We start from the raw sequence: 20,440 nt of genomic DNA, 5'->3' as shown, positions 1-20,440 counted from the left end.
GAACCTACATCCTCATGGATACTAGTCAGGTTCATTACTGCTGAGCCACAAGGGGAACTTCCTGGGTGTGCTCTTAACAATTCAGCCCAGTGTCAGCATGAACAGACAAATTTTTCTACATCTGGGATTATCTGCCATAAAACAAAGATCAAAGCTATAGGATAGGGCAACGGTACTTTGTTTACAATTTTTGTTTTGGAGTTCCTGTGGCGGCTCAGTGGGTTTAGAACCTGACATAGTGTCCGTGAGGATGCAGGTTCAAACCTTGGCCTTGCCCAGTGGGTTAAGGTTCTGGCGCTGCCGCAAGCTGTGACTTAGGTTGCAAATGCAGCTCAGATCCTGTGTTGCCATGGCTGTGGCATAGGCCTCAGGTGCAGCTCCAATTTGACCCTGGCCCAGGAACTTCCATATGCTGCATGTATGGCCATAGAAAGAAAAATAAAATTTTTGTTTTAACAACAGAAAACTCTTATAAATATAGTGTTTCAAATTAGGCTGGCATTAATTTATATTAGTGTTCCTATTTTATTTTATTTTTTGTCTTTTTGCCTTTTCTTGGGCTGCTCCTGCAGCATATGGAGGTTCCCAGGCTAGGGGTCTAATTGGAGCTGTAGCCACCCGCCTACGCCAGAGCCATAACAATGTGGGATCCGAGCCTCGTCAGCAACCTACACCACAGCTTATGGCAATGCTGGATCCTTAACCCACTGAGTAAGGCCAGGGATCGAACCCACAACCTCATGATTCCTAGTTGGATTCGTTAACCACTGAACCACGATGTGAACTCCAGTGTTCCCATTTTATAATGTTTTTGTTAACAGATGTCTTTATCAGGTAAGGATCATTTTTAGATGTTACTGAAATATATTATCCTGTTATAATAGATTAGTTGGCAATAGAGAAATTGTTCATTTACATTTATGTCTTTTTAGTATAAAATTTAAACTTTAAATATACAACCACAACCACATCACAGAAAAATGATTTACCATTTATCCTCATGGTCACTCATTTTTTTTTTAGATTTTTACTTTTTTACACTATAGTTGATTCACAGTGTTCTGTCAATTTCTACTGTACAGCAAAGTGACCCAGTCACATATAGGTCACTCATTATTATGTAAAAAATAAATAGAATTAAAAAAAATACCAAATAGCTTAGGATTTGTGGAATTCATGCAAATTCCCAGGAATTCCACTTTCTTTTTCACAAATACCAAAGATTAATCCGTTGGGAATTTGGAAGCTCTACGTGGGCTACTGCAATCCCTCTTACTAATTCTGCCTTCATTTTTGCCACGTTTTATCTGTGTTCCTCCTATAATCAGATCCATCAGAAATCCAAATTGTCCACATCATTTTCTGCTTACGACTTCTCAGTAACTTCCCACAATATTTTTGTTCATATACACCTATATCTGCAAATTTTTTAGAATACACCCCAATATATATATATATTTGTCTTTTCTAGGGCTGCACCTGCAGCTTATGGAGGTTCCCAGACTAGGGGTCTAATCGGAGCTAAAGATGCCTGCCTACACCAGAGTCACAGCAATGCGGGATCCAAGCTGCGTCTACAACCTACACCACAGCTCACGGCAATGCCGGATTCTTAACCCTCCGAGTGAGGCCAGGGATCAAACCTGAAACCTCATGGTTCCTAATTGGATTTGTTAACCACTGAGACATGATGGGAACTCCAATATATGTCTATTTTTTAAATAAATGTACTAATATACAAAACTAGTATTATCATCTCAAAACATGCAAAAAGTAAAATTTTTAAAAGGATGAAAAATTTAAAATCCCAACAGAAGTTCTAACTTTATTTTTCAGCAAACCAGTGAGTCAATTTGGTTAACTTCCAAGAGGTCATGTACCTTACTTTGGGGTCCACCGACTTGAAGAATAAAAGTCCAAATTCCTTAGGCAATTTTTTTTTTCATGTTTGAGCCATCCTCCCACCTCTCTCCAACTCCCTGTACTCCAGGCACATCCCTTGTAACTGGAATATTCTTTCTCATTTTTGCACTTCTGTAGATTTTGTCCTTGCTGTGTAGAATGATACAGCTTCTGATTTTGCTTGGTGAAATTCCTCCCACTTTTTGGCATCGTCCTCAACATCACCTCTTCCAAGAGAGCTACTTTAACCTGCTCTAAAGAAGAGTTGGTGGATTATAATAATCATTATTTTTAACATCATCATAAAGCAGCACCTACCACTCACAGACCACATGCAGTGCCTGTAGGGGTCTGCATGCACCATCTCATGTAATCACTGCAACAACCCAATGAGACTCTTAGTAGCTCCCTTTTTTTGGATGAAGCAACGAAGGCTCAATCTGCCTTACTCTGAAGCCCAAACACAGGACTGACTATCTTCTAGGGACTTCTTTTATGGCCCTTTCCCTTTTGCTGCAAGCTCTTCTAGCTGTATCCCTCGCAAAGCAGTGAGCCCCTGGAAATCTGGGACTATCATCCATCTTTGCATTCTTGCTATCCAGCCTTAGACCTGAGGCAGACAAAAAACTCTCAACAGTTACGGAATAAACTTGTAAGCAACTTAAAAAATAATTTTGTGACCCTCTGTAGTTTGCATATTGATGAGGTTGTTAGGCAAATAAATCTTTTAAAGCAATTACATTATAAAAATTTTTTCTCATTAACTCTATATATACACAAAACTCTTATCACACAAAATACAGACTCCTCTGATCTCTCATATCATCTCTCTGCTAACTGTCAAGAAGTTCTAACACAGAATATAGTTAAACAATCAGATTTTAGAATGTCACAACATGGTCTCATTTGCTGAGCTGCAACTTTTCCAAAGTTATACAGTCTCTATGAATCACAGTTTTGCTCAATACATGTTAGTTCTCATCATTTTTAGAAACTACTCCTGGCATGAGTGGCTCTCAGCTGCATGGAAGTTGTGGCATCTGGGAAGTTCCTCCACCTTGGACCTCTTTTTTCTCTCTAAACCCCATCTCTAGGCAATCGCCTCCACAATTATAGCTTCAATGATCATCTTTTGTTTGCCAAGTGCTCTAGTTTCTGTGCCTTAATTCATGGCTTTAGTCCAGTTAGCTCTCTGAAACTTTAAATCACATATCCAAATGCATATTGGATAGATCCACTTTGCCCCAATGCTTCAAACTCATCATGTCTAAAACACAAAGAATAGAACAAGGACAGATACAGGTAATAACCAGAAGAGGACAGGAACTTGAAAGAGGAGTCCATGTCTACTTGTTTCAGGTGGCAAAGACTAGAGCATCTTTAATGCTTACAGAAGATAGTTGGGTGGAAGGAGTGGCTGGAGACATTAGGGACGAACAGATGCAATGAGGTGGAGGAGGCAGCATGAGCAAGTTGATCTGGAGCACGGGCAGAGGAGGTAGTTATGTGAGGATGGGGATTTAGATCAATCAACAGAGGAAGGTGAGTGAGTTCTGCCCAATGATTTCCAGTTTCTTTGGAAAAGAGAAGAGGACATTGGTGTCAAGAAACAGAGTAGGGTAAAGGAGAGCTCAGGGCTATAATCAAATTGTGAGGATTTCATCTTTGCCAAGGAATTAAAGATGAGCTGCCACATAGGCCTCATGAGGGTCCTGTTGAGGTCAGAGAACAAAGTCTATACCCATGGTTCTGAGAGGCCATGTGACTTTTTCTGTAATTTGGCTGGAGGCTGGGCCAGTGAAGTAGAGAAGTGGACCACTAACAGAAATGTGTAGGCTACTGGAGCCAACATGTGGGATGAGATGGTTTTGACAGGCGCACAGTTGACAAAGGGGAAGACCAAATCTATGGAGGCTGAGATGAAGCCCAAGAGAAAGAAGGGAAGCTGTGCTGGGAGGATAGGATGTTTTGGTCAAGGAATAGTTTTCTGAGATGATATAATTTCAAGTAACTGCAAGGTTTACAGTGTGGCCTTGGCAGTGGGTAGCTGAAGGGACAGTCATTGGAGATGGGTATGTGTGTACACACAGAACTCACACAGAACTTGTAGAATATCCCTCCTGGCATAGAGAACTGGCTGAGAGTAGCTGCCAGTTGATGAGGACTCCTGTATGTGGATGAGGAGGATGAACCGGGATGTGGATGGAACATGGAAGGATTGGTTCTTGAATGCAGAGGAGTGTGTGTGTCATGGAGTTGGGGTTCAAGAGTGCCCAGAAGGAAGATTCAGGAGGAAGAGAAGCAGAGAAGGGTGGAGAAGAAGAACGAGGAAGGTTTGAGTTTCCACGAGGTTGATGGCTGCGAGAAGCAAGTTACAGGGATCCCCCATCCGCCCTGTGGATTATCTGGGTAGGTGTGTTTGGGTGTACATACTCTAGACAGCACTAGAGTCAGAGACATGGTTCTGCTGCTGAAAGTCAGTAGGAAAAACATATTCCTAGGATCACAGAGTCAAAAAATAACATTTTTCACTGACCCCTCCCATCACATTATTTGTCCAAGTGAAGGAAAGAGGCCAGCAAAGGAAACAAAACCCCACATTAGTGAGGGTATGGCTTGTAACTGGGTACATGGGAAGACGACTCCCCACTCACTATGATTTCAGCTATCAACTGAAGTAAATCCCACGGAAATAACCAAAAATGAAAAAAAGTCTTAAAAAATCACCTAGCTTGTTGTAAACATGGACATATTTGTAAACGTCTGTGTCCATTTAGGAGACTCACCAGTGTTGGGGAGAAAGCCCTTATTAAGTTTCCATCATGGCAGCCTATCCTTTGGAGTCGGCATTGGCAAACACTCCAGTAAGATTTCATGTGAGAGCACCAAATCTTTTCTCTCCTGGCTCTTTTCTCACTACTTAAAAAAGAAAATGTCAAATCATTTACCCATCTCCAAACACCACTTCCCCTGGAAACTTTATCAGGCTGAAATGATCTGTCCCTTACATCAATGTCCTAGCCATAATTTTCAAAACACTATAGCTGCTTAGTTTTCTATTATAAAAGACATACATGTTCATTTTTTTGTTTTTATTGTTTTGTCTTTTTAGGGCTGCACACATGTATATGGAGGTTCTCAGGCTAGAGGTTGAATTGGAGCTGTAGCCACAGCCACAGCCACAGCCACACAGGATCTGATCCACGTCTGCGACCTACGCCACAGCTTACAGCAACACTGGATCCTTAACCCAATGAGCGAGGCCAGGGATCAAACCTGCGTCCTCATGGATGCTAGTCAGATTCGTTTCTGCTGAGCCACAACAGTTAACTCCGATGTTCATTTTTTTTTAAAAAAAAAAAAAGAAAAATTGCAAAAGTTGTCCATAATTACAACAGCTAGTGGTAACAACTATTAATATGTAGGAATACATTTTTTTCCATTTTCCCTGAATATGTAAATGGTTTTCCTGGCTTTAGTGATTCTGGCTGTCCTGTCTCACTGCGACACTGCTGAATTATTGCCATAGCACTCTTATCTGCCTACCCATGTAATGGACCCATAGTCTCAAAGACTGGGCACTCAGGACTCCTTGGAAATCACGGAAGGGAAATAACTAGCAGACCTCCAAATGCACGTCTCTTGTCTCTATAATCTAATGCCAAGAGCCCAGAAATAATATATGGCTCTTAGTGGACACTCCACGTTTGCTGAATGAATGAGTGAACATCTTCCTTTTCCTCCTGTTCTACTTTGCTTACCTAAGTTGATACAGCATGTTATAGTGTAGGATGAATGTTTCTGAATACAAAAAAGAGAGAGACATTATCACCTTTAGAACAAATGTAGAACATTAAAACTAAAGTCTTTAGAATGCTCTGCAGCCCACTGTTTTCCAAAAGTGTTCTGTGGACTCCAATTTCTCAAGCTCAAGGGCCTTTGTGGTGAGATAAGTTTGAGAAATATTACACACTCTTGCTCCTGCCAACAACTGTGGGTATTTAAAAAAGCATACTCGTATATTAAAAGTCCCAACAGCCCAGCAATAAAGGCATCTGTGACAGCTTAACTCTTATTTAATAGTGAAGAAAAATTGAGACCATAAAAGAGATCATTGGCCACAAAATTAAGGTCAGAAAACCTTGAAGCTAGCAACTACCAGATGCAGGCCAGACTGAGCACCCTTCCACTTGTGGGTCAGATAGCTCCCTGTAGCCTCCTCTGCTCTCCAGGTTTCAGACTCAGAGGGAAAGTCTAAAATTGGACCAATGGGACATTTTAGCTTCTAATGGGGATATTTTCCACAGAGCCTGAGAAAGTTCATGCAGTTCATGTGCCATCTTAAGATCCCAGGCTTCTTGCCAGCTATGCTGGTTGTTGCTTAAGTATGACCCACATAGAATGAAATTTTGTACAGGGAACAGTGCTTGAGATAAAAAATAAAGATCTTTCTATTTTCCATGGACACTAGTAAATGGTCACTTTCCCCCTCTGCGATTACATGGCAATTATAAATCAATGTAATTAATATAAAATGCCACAACTCATGTGCATTCATAAAAGAATGTTCCACAAATATTCTATTTGTCACAAAAGTGAAGTTATCACCATACATGGATTTTTAAAATAAATGTAAATTTCCTCTAGATAGTGCAAAAAAATTTTTTTTGGTCTTTTCCATGTGCACCTGTGGCATATGGAAGTTCCCAAGCTAGGGGTCAAATCAGAGCTGCAGCTGCTGGCCTACACCATAGCCACAGCAACGCCAGATCCAAGCTGTGTCTGTGACCTACATCATAGCTCATGGCAAAGCCGGATCCTTAACCCCCTGATTGGGGCCAGGGATTAAACCCAAATTCTCAGGGATACTAGTTGGGTTTGTCACCACTGAGTCCCAATGGGGATGCCACAGACAGTGCAAAAAATTTAAAAACTATGTTTAGTGGAAGTCTTTCTATGGTATATCTGCTGGGCTTTTTTGTCAGCGTCACTAGACATCATTTAACTTTGTCATAATTATAAACACCGGCTTTAAACAGTGAAAGCCTCCAGCCATTGAGGTCCATCCACATGAAAAAGGATAGAGTCTGACATGGTGGTGAGGAGCCCCATTTTTTTTTTTTTTTTGGTGGGGAGACCTGTGTGTCATCCTCATTCTGCCAAGTTTACTTGGGACCATTTACATGATTTTTTTTCTCCCCTTTTTTAGGGCTGCACGTGCGGCAAATGGAAGTTCCTGGGCTAGGGGTCAAATTGGAGTTGCAGCTGCTGTCTACACCACAGCCTCAGTGATGCCAGATCTAAGCTGCATCTGTGACCTATACAGCAGCTCAGAGAAACGCCAGATCCTTAATCCACTAAATGAGGCCAGGGGTCGAACCAGCATCCTCATGGACACTAGCTGGGTCCTTAACCTACTGAGCCACGACAGGAACTACCTACATTACTTCTTGATGCCTTGGCTTGCTCCTCCATGAAACAGGGAGAGTAATGCTCACCTTCAAAGGTGGTGGTAAGGCTTTAAGGGGCTTGGCAAGGAATAACACTTCAACAGGTGAAAAGCACCATGGCCTGTGAAGTTCTGGGTGTTCTGAAAATTTATTTACCTTCCTTTTTCTTTTAAGATCAGAGGCAGTCAGTTTTTACTGCTTTCTGTCCCTGAAGTCTCCATCTGCAGGAGAATGTGTCATTCACAAGGCTCCATAACTCCTGACACCTTCTCCGTGTTTGGATAATTCCTCCTTGTGGAAAGGGAAAAGCCTGCCTTCCCAAGAAAGACCCTGGAAAATGCTACAGTCAGATACAATCAGATGCACCCATGAGATGGCTTGGTTAGAACCCAGGATGGTCCTGGCTAAAGCCCCTGGTCACTAAACCAGTTAGGTATGTAGAGAATATGGAAGATACACCCAGTCCTTGACTTAGAATTCAGCTGGCTTATCTCAGCCATGCGTTGGTCTCTGCTCCAATATGTCTTCCTTATTCCTACAATTAGGTTTCAGCAGTTCAATTTCCAGCAAACTTGCTAATTCTGGCCCCTCCAGGGTCACACTCATCACACTCACAGGGAAGCTCCCTCCAACTTCTCTTCACAGGCCACAGAGGGGCTCATTTTAACTGGTTTCCTACCATTCCCACCCAGGGCCTTGAATACAGCTTCTGACAGAAGCTCTCTGCAACTGAGCTCTGCTCAGTCAAGCCAGAATGGAGAGGAATCCTTCCAGATGTGGAGAATGGTGGTGGTGGTGGGGTAACCTAATAGATAATTAAGTCCTTTGCCCTGCCTCAACCGTTCACCAGGTTCATTTTCTATGTTATTATGCGAAAAAGAACCTACGTCCCTTTCTACATCTGAGTTTCAGATCAGTAGTCACCTGAGCCTTGATACCTATCAGAACCATTAAAAAAGTGGATTTGCTTGAAATGAAGAGAGACCTGTCCCACAATGTTAGATTTTTCAATTAAGAAATATTCTCCAAAATCCCAAATTCTTTTTTTCTTTTTATGGCTGCACCTGCAGCATATGGAAGTTACTGGATCCTGGGTCAAACTGGAACTGCAACTGAGGCCTAAGCTACAGCCACAGACACACCAGATCCTAGCCACATCTGCCATCTATGCCACGTTTGTGTCAATGCCAGATCCTCAACCCACTAACCAAGGCTAGAGATCAAACTTGCATCCTCACAGAGACAACACTGCATCCTTAACCCACTGAGTTATAATGGTATTTCCTTCTTCCATCCCTAATTCTTTTTTTTTTTGTCTTTTTAGGGCCGTACCTGGGGCATATGGAGGTCCCCAGGGCAGGGGTCAAGTTGGAGCTGTATCTGCTGACCTATACCACAGCCAAAGCCAAGTGGGATCCAAGCTGCTTCTCCAACCCACACCACAGCTCATGGCAATGCCAGATCCTTAACGCACTGAGCGAGGCCAGGGATCAAACCTGCATCCTCTCAGATGCTAGTCAGATTCATTTCCGCTGAGCCATGATGAGAACTCCTCCCCCAAATTCTTAAAAGCAGATGTCTTCCTAGTCATGTAATCTTGATTATATTATCCGGGGTTCGTATTTTAGGACAATTTATTTCCTAAACTTCAATTGCACAGTTGGTAAAAACGTGATCATAACCATGACTCCAAATAAAAGCATATGGTGTAGTTTAACTAATTAAAATCTAATTGGAGGGGCTTGTGCAACAATTAAGAGCTGGAAAACACCACCACCCCCATTGAAACAAAATTAAATAAACCTGTTTGAACATTATCAGCAGGAAACCAAGGTAGTCAGGACCTTGGAGAGAGAAAGGGACTCTCCCAAGGATGAGCGGGGCCTCTTCCAGAGCTTTAATCTGCAGAGTGTTTGCTAACTCACAGTGCAGGACATAGAGCTGCAACAGAGTCCACCAGTGAACTAGAGGTTGACACAGTCTCCTTTGACTGGGGAGACCTAAACCGGAGCTCAGGTCTGCTGAGGTAGCTAGGAACCAAGGAGCCAAGGTCCTGGAGGAAGGGAAATGAAGAGAAAGGAGTTCCACACCTGCATGGAATTTGCTGTCAAAGCATTTGATGACCCCTAAAGGTGTACACTGCATAGTATAATACCAAGAAGACCAACACTGAGGCAGCCATTCTAGAGAGCACAGCCTAGTCTAATTAAATATATCCACACCCAATGGCACAACAACTGATAGCTAATGAATAACCAAATGAATAGAAAATGCAAGTGAGGGTGAAGCCATGAGCAGTCAATGGACCAATGAGCATGATTAATTCAAACCTCTGCCACTAAGTTGCAAGGAAGAAAGAAACTATAATAGGAACCTAAATTATGAGATACTTATAAGCATATATAATAATGAAATATAAAGGATTAATTTGAAGAAAAGTAAATGTGGAGTTCCCACTGTGGCTCAGTGGTTACAAACCCAACTAGTATCCATGAGGATGCAGGTTTGATCCCTGATCATGCTTGGTGGGTTAAGGATCTGGTGTTGCTGTGGTGTAGGCTGGCAGCTGCAGCTCTGATTCGACTCCTTGCCTGGGAACTACCATATGCCATGGGTATGGCCCTGAAGATCAAAAGAACAAAGCAAAAAAACAAAAAATAACTAAATGTATAGAGACATGAATAATTGAACAAATGGAGAGACAGCTCCGATTTCTGGATGGGAAGGTTCAAAGTTATAAAGATACCAGCATTATAAAGACATAATCTTTATTGTGCATAATATGCTTTTGAGCATAATTCTAGTTGAAATTCCAAAAGATTATTTTTAAACTTTGAAAAAATTCTAAAATTAATATAGAGAATAAATCTGTGAAAATATTTAGAAAATGTTTGAAAGAGAAAGCAGGTGAACTGTCCCTAGCAGGTATTAAAATGTATTATAAGGCTACAATAACAGGGATAGTTATATTATTGGAAGGGTTAGATCCAAAAGGATTAAACATATAACTGTAAACAAGCCATAAAGCACAAACCATAAAAGTAATGCAACATAATGTAGATCAATACTTATATATAGCATGGTTTCATTTTTCATAAAACAAATTTTGATCGAGTTTGGATTTCTATTTGCTTTAAAGAATGAGGTGGGAATTAAGCTTTATTTTTCCCAAGTAGTTAGCCACTGACTGAACACCCACATCAATTACTAATGATCCTTACACAAACCAACTTCTTGTGACTCATTTGTTGTCTGGTCCTTTACCTGTACTATTTTAATTGTTACAGCTTCATGTATTTTCATGTGTAGGGGGCAAACTGACCTCATTATTTTTAAGAATTCTCCCAGCTGTTCTGGGACATACTCTTTTATATGACCTTTCAAATTATTTGATCAAATCACAAAATAAGGTTTTTTGTTTCCAAATGCATTTAATTCACTGATGGATTTGGGAAGATGTGACATCTCTACAATACTGAACCTCTGGACCCAAAGTTTTCATAAGTAAGACATATTTTCAAAATAAGGGACAGAATATATATGCTAATTACATTATTCAGCTATAATTTTTGTCTATATAATCTGTCAATGATAAGATTTAAGTTTCTATGATTATGTTTCTGTCATTCTCTTTACATTTCCAGCAGTTTTTCTCTTAAAGGTAATATTTGATGTTTTACAGTTGCTTTTCATAAAAGTTGAACTTTTATACATTTTTAAGTGACTGTCGATTCCTCTCCATCGGCTCTGAGGTACTGAATTCACAGTTGACCCAAAAGCTGAGTTATTTTTTCATGGTAGTGGGGCCTCTCAGCCAGCCAACATCAACTTTTGCTATTGTTATTATTTTTTCTTATGAGATTATCTAAATATTAGTTGTATTTTGCCCATATTATTTTATAAAAGTAACTGAAACACGGAAACATAAATGGGTTGGTGCTGGTGATAAGAATAAATTAATTCTATTGTAATGAAGATGGAATTCATCAGATAAACCTAAAGTAGCAAATTCTCAGCTTCAATCAGACAATTGTGAAAGTAAAGTGAAATTAAAGCAACTATAGAAAACAAACTTATGGTTACCAAAGGGGATGGTGGTGGGGGAAGAGAGATACATCAGGAATTTGGTATTAACACAGACATACTACTATATATAAAAAGATAAGCCATAAGGAACTATATGGCACAGGGAACTATATTCACTATCTTGTAATAAGTTATAATGGAAAAGATACTAAGAAAGTGTGTATGTGTCTATGTGTATATATATGTATGCATGTGTATATGTATATGACTGAGTCACTTTGCTCTATATCTGAAATGAACACAATACTGTAAATTAACTATACTTTGATTTTAAAAAACAATTCAAAAAAAGAAATTATATCAAAACTGTAGTAATAAATACCATCATAGAGAAGAACAGTGTCCAATGGTATTTTTTTTTGGCCATGCCCACAGCATAGAGAAGTTCTTGGGCCAGATATCAAACTCGTGCCACAGTCGCAACCAGCGACTGTACAATGCCAGATCCTTAGGCACCACAGGGAACTACCCACATTTGCTATTTAAAAATTTCCAGTAGCTACATTAAAAAGGCAAAAAATGAAATTCAATGGTATATTTTACTTAACCCAATATACCCCAAATGTTATGATTTCAATATGTAATAAATATTAAAATTAATGTGGTGCCTTATAATTTCTTCACGCTAAGATTTAGAAAGCTGGTATTTTACTTTTAATGCCTCACTTCAGACAAGTGGCCATTGAAGTGGATGACTCAGAACTAAAAAATAAGGTATAACTAGGAAACTTAACCACATTTCAGCTCTTTTAAAATGGACTTTCATTTGTAACTTAATGGATTGTCTAGCTTCGGCATGCTACATTTTCATAAACTTTTCCATGAATGTATCTTTAAAAGAGAATTGTTGGCATGATATTTTGATGCTATGGGTTCATGGCACTGACAGACTACTTAGCAACTTCTTTACCCATCATTCATATAGAATGACACTCTTAGGCATATTCAATGCTCTGTGCTTGACTTTAACTTGATAGTAGTGTTGTGACCTGTGTTTTATTTTGTTTGCATTTGCCTACCATATTTCTCCTATCTTTTTATTTAAAATTTATTCCTTTTTAAAAGAGTATTTCTTATAGATAATAATAACCATTAAGTCCTCCTGTTTTAATTGTATCTCTTACACACATGAATTCATTGGTTTAAATTTGTGATGAAATACTTGAGAAACACCACTAATGTGTGTCATCACAGACACTTTTTCTGTCACTTGTGTGTCTGTGCTTCTCTATTTTTGCTATGTGGCCTCTATTCTCTTTGAGTTCATCTTACTCTTCTCCCTTTGGTAATTTGAAACTTATTAATGATCTTATTTCAATGTTAAATAACATATCTAAGTGTAGAAATTTCAAGTCAACCTCAAATTCATACAAGAAAACAAAATCTATTCATTTCTCCCTACGAGAGGATGAGAATTCACCCACTTAAAATTCCTTCTGATATTAGCTTCAAGTTTTTATTGAGATATACTAGGATTTTAGTCTATCATTATTTTTAACATCATGGTTCTTTTCTGTAAATAGGTGTAGCATCTATACTCTGTATTTTTTGGGTTTTTTTTTTGGTTTTTAGGACCTCACCCATGGTATATGGAGGTTCCCAGGCTAGGGGTCAATTCAGAGCTGCAGCCACCAGCCTACACCACAGCAACGTCAGATCTGAGCCATGTCTGCAATCTACACCACAGCTCATGACAACGCCAGATCCTTAACCCACTGAGTGAGGCCAGAGATTGAACCTGCAACCTCATGGTTCCTAGTCAGATTCATTTCTGCTGCACCACAATGGGAACTCCTGTATTTTGAATACAATTATCCTATGTTTAAATAACTTGATGTTTACTGCCCGTTAGCCAGCTACATAATTTGTGGGCCCAGTGCAAAATGAACACGAGGACCTCTGTTCAAAACTATCAAGAATTTTAAGACTGCAGCAACAGAACGTAAAACCACAAGGGCCTCCTTTTAGTACATGGCTTAGTGTGACTGCACAGATCTTAAAATCCATGAAGACAGCTTTTTGTTTCACTGATCTTTCCTATGGTTTTCTTCATTTCTATTTCATTGATTTCTGCTCTGATCTTTATGATTTCTTTTCTTCTGCTAACTTGAGGTCTCGTCTGTTCTTCTCTCTATAGCTGCTTTAGATGTAAAGTTAGCTTATTTATTTGAGCTTTTTCTTGTTTCCTGAGGTGGGCTGTGTTGCTATAAATTTTCCTCTTAGAATGGCTTTTGCTGCATCCCATAGGTTTTGGAGCATCATATCTTCATTGTCATTTGCTTCTAGGTATTTTTAAATTTCCTCTTTGATTTCTTCAGTGATCCATTGGTTATTTAGTAGCATGTTGTTGAGTCTCCATGTGTTTGCGTTTTTTTGCAGTCTTTTTCTTGTTGTTGATTTCCAGTCATATAGCTTTGGGGTTGGAAATGACGCTTGATATGATTTTAATTTTCTTAAAAGTTACTGAGGTTGGATTTGTAGCCCAGGATGTGATGAATCTTAGAGAATGTTCCATGTGTGCTTGAGAAGAATGTGTATTCTTTTGGATGGAATGTCCTATAAATATCTATTAAGTCCATCTGGTTGAATGCTTCATTCAGGGCCAGTGTTTCCTTATTGATTTTCTGTCTGGATGATCTGTGCATTGCTGTAAGTGGGGTGTTAAAGTGCCCCACTATTATTGTGCTATTGTCAATTTGTCCTTTTAAGGTTGTTAGCAGTTGCCTAAAGTTCAATGAAATGAAAAGCTGGTTCTTTGAAAAGATCAACAAAATTGATAAACCCTTAGCCAGACTTATCAAGAAAAAAAGAGAGAGGACTCAAATCAATAAAATTAGAAATAAAATTAACAATGGACATCACAGAAATACAAAGCATCATAAGAAACTACTAGATGCAACTATACACCAATAAAACAGAAAACCTAGAAGAAATGGACAAATTTTTAGAAAACTAAAATCTTTCAAGACTAAACCAAGATGAAATAGAAAAGATGAACAGACCAATCACAAGAACTGAAATTGAAACTGTGATTAAAAAACTTCCAACAAACAAAAGTCCAGGACCAGATAGTGTCACAGGTGAATTCTATCGAACATTTAGAGAAGAGCTAACACCTATCCTTCTGAAACTATTCCAAAAAATCATGGAGGAAGGGACACTCCCAAACTCATTCTACGAGGCCATCATCATCCTGGTACCAAAACCAGACAGAGCTACCACAAAAAAAAAAAAAAAAAAAAAAAGAAAACCAGAGGCCAATTTCACTGATGAACATAGATGCAAAAATCCTCAACAAAATACTAGCAAACTGCATCCAACAATACATTAAAAGGATTGTACATCATGATCAAGTGGGATCTATCCCAGGGATGCAAGGGTTCTTCAATATCCACAAATCCATCAGTGTGATACACTGCATTAACAAACTGAAGAATAAAAACCATATGATCCTCTCAATAGATGCAGAAAAAGCCTTCAACAAAATCTAATACCCATTTCTGATAAAAACCCTTCAGAAAGTGGGCATAGAGGGAACCTACCTCAACATAAGAAAGGCCATATATGACAAACCCACAGCGAACATCATTCTCAATGGTGAAAAGCTGAAAGAATTCCTGCTGAGATCAGGAACAAGACAAGGATGTCCGCTCTCACCACTACTCTTCAACATAGTTTTAGATGTCCTAGCCAGTAATCAGAGAAGTAAAGGAAATAAAAGGAATCCAAATTGGAAAGGAAGAAGTAAAATTATCCCTATTTGCAGATAACATGATACTATACCTAGAGACTCCTAAAGACTCTATCAGAAAACTGTTAGAGCTCATCCGTCAATTTGGCAAAGTCACAGGATACAAAATTAATACACAGAAATTAACAGCATTTCTATATACTAACAATGAAACATCAGAAAGAGAAATTAGGGAAGCAATCCCATTTACCATTGCATCCAAAAGAATAAAATACCTAGGTGTAAACCTATCTAAAGAGTCAAAAGGACTGTACTCTGAAAACTGTAAGACATTGATGAAAGAAATCAAAGATGACACAAAGCAATGGAAAGACATTCCATGCTCTTGGATTGGAAGAGTCAATATTATCAAAATGACTATACTACCCAAGGCAATCTACAGATTCAATGCAATCCCTATCAAATTCCCAAGGACATTTTTCACAGAACTTGAACAAAATATTTTAAAGTTTGTTTGGAAGCACAAGAGACCCAGAATAGCCAAAGACATGCTGAAAAAGGAAAATGGAGCTGGAGGAATCAGGCTCCTGGACTTCAGACTACTACAAAGCAATAATCAGAAAGACAAAGACAAATACCATATGATATCACTTATAACTGGAATATAATGTACAGCACAAATGAACATTTCCACAGGAAAAAAAATCATGGACTTGGAGAATAGACGTGTGGCCGCCCGGTGGGAGAGGGAGGGAGTGGAAGGTATCGGGAGCTTGGGGTTATCGGATATAACTTGGAATGGATTTACAATGAGATTCTGCTGAGTAGCAGTGAGAACTATGTCTAGATACTTAGACTGCAGCAGAACAAAGGGTGGAAAAAAATGTATACATGTAAGTGTATCTTGGCTCCCATGCTGTACAGTGGAAAAATAAATAATTAAAAACCAAAACAAAAAAAACCATATGGTATTGGCATAATGACAGAAATATAGATCAGTGGAACAGGATAGAAAGCCCAGAATTAAACCCATCCACCTACAGCCAACTAATCTATGACAAAGGAGGCAAGAACATACAATGAAGAAAAGACAGCCTGTTCAATAAGTGGTGCTGGGAAAACTGGTCAGCCACATGGAAAAGCATGAAATTAGAACACTCCCTAACACCATACACAAAAATAAACTCAAATTGGATTAAAGACCTACATATAAGACCAGACACTATAAAACTCTTAGAGGAAAACACAGGCCAAACACTCTCTGACATAAATGACAGCAACATCTTCTCAGATCCACCTCTTAGCGTAATGACAGTCAAAACCAAAATAAACAAATGGGACCTAATTAAACTTAAAAGTTTCTGCAGAGAAAAGGAAACCCTACTCAAATCAAAAAGACAACCCAGAGAATGGAAGAAAATCTTTGCAAGTGAATCAACTGACAAGGGATTATCTCCAAAATTTATAAACACCTCCTACTGCTCAATACCAAAAAACAAACAACCCCATCAAAAAGTGGGCAGATCTAAACAGACGATTCTCCAAAGAAGACATATGGATGGCCAAAACACACATGAAAAGATGTTCAACATCACTCATCCTTAGAGAAATGCAAATCAAAACCACTAGGAGATACTACTTTACACCAGCCAGAATGGCCATCATCAAAGTCTACAAACAGTAAATGCTGGAGAGGGTGTGGAAAAAAAGGAACCCTAGTACACTGTTGGTGGGATTGTAAATTGGTGCAACCACTGTGGAAAGCAGTATGGAGATGCCTCATAAAATTAAAAATAGAACTACCATTTGATCTGGCAATCCCACTCCTGGGCATCTATCCAGAGAAAACCATGACTTGCAAAGACACATGTACTCTGATGTTCACTGCAGCACTATTTGCAATAGCCAAGACATGCAAACAGCCTATATGTCCATCGACAGAGGAGTGGATCAATAAGATGTGGTGCATATACACAATGGAATATTACTCAGCCATTAAAAGGAACGAAATACTGGCATTTTTAGCAACATGGATGGACCTAGAAATTATGCTAAATGAAGTCAGCCATACAATGAGACACCAACATCAAATGATTTCACTTACATGTGGAATCTGTAAAAAATACAGAATTAATTTGTTTGCAGAACAGATGCTGACTCACAGACTTTGACAACCTTATGGTTTCCAAAGTAGACAGTTTGGGGGGTGGATGTGCTGGGGTTGTGGGATGGAAACCATATAAAATTGGGTTGTGATGATCATTGTACAACTAAAAATGTAATAAATTCATTGAGTAATATTAAAAAAGACAAACAGACAAAATCCATGAAGACAGGCCTGCTGCCCTCTTTTCATACCAATTCTCCATTTGTTAGTGACTTTATCATTTGGTGGACTTTTCCCCCCACTGTGTGACTTTTTTTGTTTGTTTTTTCATCTTTTTTGGGTCACACCTGCAGCACATAGAAGTTCCCAAGCTAGGGGTCGAATCAGAGCTAAAGCTTCAGGCTTATACCACAGCCACAGCAACGCCAGATCCAAACCTCGTCTGCAACCTATACCACAGCTCATGGCAACACTGGATCCTAACCCACTGAGCGAGGCCAGGGATCAAACCCATGTCCTCATGGATATTAGTTGGGTTTGTTACCACTGAGTCATGATGGGAACTCCATGACAATCTTTTTAAATTAATTTTATTGTAGTATATTTGATTTACAATGTTGTATTCATTTCAGGTGTATAGCAAAGTGAATCAGTCATTCATATATCCATTCTTTTTGCCCATATAGGTTATTACAAACTATTGAGATTTTCCTGTGTTACACAGCAGGTTCTCATTAACCATCTTATTTTATTTTATTTTATTTATTTATGTTTGTTGTCTTATCTTTTTTAGGGCCGCTCCCAAAGCATATGGAGGTTTCCAGGCTAGGGATCGAATCGGAGCTGTAGCCTCTGGCCTATCCCAGAGCCACAGCAACGCAGGATCTGAGCTGTGTCTGCGACCTACACCACAGCTCACAGCAACGCCAGATCCTTAACCCACTGAGCGAGGCCACGGATCGAACCTGCAACCTCATGGTTCCTAGTCAGATTCATTAACCACTGTGCCACAATGGGAACTCCCTAACCATCTTATTTTATGCAGTAGTGTGTATGTTACTCCCACCCTCCCAATTCTCCCCTCTCCACAGTGGTTTCATCTATGGTAAATATAAGATTGGTTTTGAAATCTCTGAGTTTGCTTCCGTTTTAAATTTTATTTAAATTTTTTTAAAAAAATTTGCTTTTTAGGGCCACACCTGTGGCATATGGAAGTTCCCAAGCTAGGGGTCAAATCAGAGCTACTGCTGCTGCCCTTTGCCACAGTCCCAGAAATGTGGGATCCAAGCTGCATCTGTGACCTATATCACAGCTCACAGCAATGCCAGTTCCTTAACCCAGTGAGTGAGGCCAGGGATCCAATCCGAATCCTCATGGATCCTAGTCAGGTCTGTTACTGCTGAGCCACAAGAGGAACTCCCACTTATGTTTTTAAAATAAATTCTTTTGTATAATTTTTATTAGATTTCACATATAAGTGATAGCATGTGAAATTTGTCTTTGACTTACTTCACTCAGTACGATAATCTCTAGGTCCATCCATGTTGCTGCAAATGGCATTATTTCATGCTTTTTATGGCTGAATAATATTCCATTATATATACACCATATCTTTTTTTCAAACTTATTACATTTTAGTGCCTTCTTGAAATAAATATATCAAACAATGAGAAATAAAGCACACGTGTGAAGAGCATGGTGACAGGAAAGCTCACTCAGGACTGTTTAATACTCAGCATGGAGGAACAATAAAGCTTTCCACTGCCTGTGTAGACAGGGCTGCTGGCCACCAATACCTTCAAAGTCACCATGGGGGCAGAGCCCCACCGTGCCCCCAAGGGCTTCTATACCCTGTTACCTCTGTCTTTGTGTGTACACTGTACCATATCTTCTTTACCCGTTCCTCTGTCAGTGGACATTTAGGCTACTTCCATGTCTTGGCTACTCTAAACAGTGCTGCAATGAACGTTGGGGTGCATATATTTTGAATCAGAGTTTTCTCTGGATATATGCCCAGAAGTGGGACTGCTGGATCACACGGTAGTTCTATATTCAGTTTGTTAAGGAAACTCCATACTGTTTTCCATAGTGGTTGTACTAATTTACATTCCCACGATAGTGTGGAAGGGTTCCTTTTTCTCCACACCCTTTCCAGCATTGATTGTTTGTAGATTTTTTTTTCTTTTTATGGCTACACCTATGGCATATGGAAATTCCTGGGCTAGGGGTCAAATTGGAGCTGTAGCTGCAGGCCACGGCAACATTGTTTCCATGCTGCATCTGCAACCTACACTGCATCTTATGGCAATGCTGTATCCTTAACCCACTGAGCGAGGCAGGGATAGAACCTGCATCCTCATGGAGACCACTTCAAGGCCTTAACCTGCTAAACCACAGTGGGAACTCCATTGTTTGTACTTTTTGATGATGGCCATTCTAACTGCTGTGAGGTGACACCCCACTGTAGTTTTGGCTTGCATTTCTCTAAAAATTAGTGATATTAAGAATCTTTCATTTGTTTTTTGGCCATCTGTCTGTTTCTTTGGAGAAATTTCTATTTAGATCTCCTGCCCAGTTTTTGATTGTTTTTGATATAAAGCTCCATGAGGTGTTTGTGTATTTTGGAGATTAATCCCTTGCTGCTTGCTTCATTTGCAAATATTTTCTCACATTCTGTGGGTTGTCTTTTCGTCTTTTTATGGTTTCCCTTCCTATGTATCATTTGATGGACTGAAGCAAGACTTTGCACCAGTCCTAGACAGTTTTGCTGTCCCTTGGGTTCCTTCCCCACTCTTCTCTTACATGCTGTGCACCATAAGAGAGGAGTTCCTCTGCAAGACATTTTCCCAGGTTTTTGAGTCAGCTAGTTTTCAGCATATTTGGTTAATGGGAGAGTGGGGGAAAAATCTGAAGAATGGAGAAAGGGAGAAAAAGAGCATCTCTGCTTTTCCCTGTCCATCTCAGGCAACATCCCAGGCACCAACTCCACATGAGTTTCAAGGAATACAGCAACCCCCTTATCAAGGGGGTACACATTCCAAGACCTCCAGTGGATGCCTGAAACTTTGGATAGTACTGAACCCCATGTATACTATGCTTTTTTTCTTATACATATATACCTGCAATAGAGTTTGTTTTGTAAATTAGGCACAATAAGAGACTAACAATAATAACTGATAATAGAACAATTTTAACAATATACTG

The 20,440-nt window shown here is 39.5% G+C and overlaps 1 long non-coding RNA gene across 1 annotated transcript in view; it reads right to left on the bottom strand.

Moving 5' to 3' along the window:
* The window catches only part of LOC110255505, a 92,475-nt gene continuing 73,968 nt past the window's right edge, over positions 1,934-20,440 (bottom strand). The window contains exons 2-3 of the long non-coding RNA XR_002335917.1: positions 4,689-4,821; positions 1,934-2,156 (exon numbers count right to left, since the gene is read on the bottom strand). This is a non-coding gene — a long non-coding RNA (uncharacterized LOC110255505). The remainder of the gene's footprint in view (positions 2,157-4,688; positions 4,822-20,440) is intronic.

Source organism: Sus scrofa, chromosome 9 (genome assembly GCF_000003025.6).
Source record: "Sus scrofa isolate TJ Tabasco breed Duroc chromosome 9, Sscrofa11.1, whole genome shotgun sequence".
Lineage (NCBI taxonomy): Eukaryota > Metazoa > Chordata > Mammalia > Artiodactyla > Suidae > Sus > Sus scrofa.
This window is presented reverse-complemented; position numbering and strand designations above follow the sequence as displayed.